The sequence below is a fragment of the Bison bison genome, unplaced genomic scaffold, assembly GCF_000754665.1.
Source record: "Bison bison bison isolate TAMUID 2011002044 unplaced genomic scaffold, Bison_UMD1.0 scf7180017864139, whole genome shotgun sequence".
Classification (NCBI taxonomy): domain Eukaryota; kingdom Metazoa; phylum Chordata; class Mammalia; order Artiodactyla; family Bovidae; genus Bison; species Bison bison.
This window is the reverse complement of record NW_011494711.1, coordinates 6,640,250-6,641,787: the sequence shown is the minus strand read 5'-3', so window position 1 is coordinate 6,641,787 and position 1,538 is coordinate 6,640,250.

The following is a 1,538-nucleotide window of genomic DNA, read 5'->3' as shown; positions in this document are numbered from 1 at the left end:
AGCCAAAGATGGAGAAGCTCTATACAGTCAGCAAAAACAAGACCAGGAGCTGACTGTGGCTCAGATCATGAACTCCTTATTGCAAAATTCAGACTTAAATTGAAGAAAGTAGGGAAAACCACTAGACCATTCAGGTATGACCTAATTCAAATCCCTTATGATTATAAAGTGGAAGTGAGAAATAGATTTAAGGGACTAGATCTGATAGACAGAGGGCCTGATGAACTATGGACTGAGGTTCATGACATTGTACAGGAGAGAGGGATCAAGACCATCCCCATGGAAAAGAAATGCAAAAAAGCAAAATGGCTGTCTGGGGAGGCCTTACAAATAGCTATGAAAAGAAGACAAATGAAAAGCAAAGGAGAAAAGGAAAGATATAAGCATCTGAATGCAGAGTTCCAAAGAATAGCAAGAAGAGATAAGAAAGCCTTCCTCAGTGATCAATGCAAAGAAATAGAGGAAAACAACAGAATGGGAAAGACTAGGGATCTCTTCAAGGAAATCAGAGATACCAAGGGAACATTTCATGCAAAGATGGGCTCGATAAAGGACAGAAATGGTATGGACCTAACAGAAGCAGAAGATATTAAGAAGAGGTGGCAAGAATACACAGAAGAACTGTACAAAAAAGATCTTCACAACCCAGATAAGCATGATGGTGTGACCACTCGCCTAGAGCCAGATATCCTGGAATGTGAAGTCAAGTGGGCCTTAGAAAGCATCACTACGAACAAAGCTAGTGGAGGTGATGGATTTCCAGTTGAGCTATTTCAAATCCTAAAAGATGATGCTGTGAAAGTGCTGCCCACGATATGCCAGCAAATTTGGAAAACTCAGCAGTGGCCACAGGACTGGAAAAGGTCAGTTTTCATTCCAATCCCAAAGAAAGGCAATGCCAAAGAATGCTCAAACTACTGCACAATTGCACTCATCTCAGCTAGTAAAGTAATGCTCAAAATTCTCCAAGCCAGGCTTCAGCAATATGTGAACCGTGAACTTCCAGATGTTCAAGCTTGTTTTAGAAAAGGCAGAGGAACCAGAGATCAAATTGCCAACGTCTGCTGGATCATCAAAAAAGCAAGAGATTTCCAGAAAAACATCTATTTCTGCTTTATTGACTATGCCAAAGCCTTTGACTGTGTGGATCACAATAAACTGGAAAATTCTGAAAGCGATGGGAATACCAGACCACCTGACCTGCCTCTTGAGAAATTTGTATGCATGTCAGGAAGCAACAGTGAGAACTGGACATGGAACAACAGACTGGTTCCAAATTGGAAAAGGAGTACGTCAAGGCTGTATATTGTCACCCTGCTTATTTAACTTATATGCAGAGTACATCATGAGAAAAGCTGGACTGGAAGAAGCACAAGCTGGAATCAAGATTGCCGGGAGAAATATCAATAACCTCAGATATGCAGATGACACCACCCTTATGGCAGAAAATGAAGAGGAACTAAAAAGCCTCTTGATGAAGGTGAAAAAGGAGAATGAAAAAGTTGGCTTAAAACTCAGCATTCAGAAAACGAAGATCA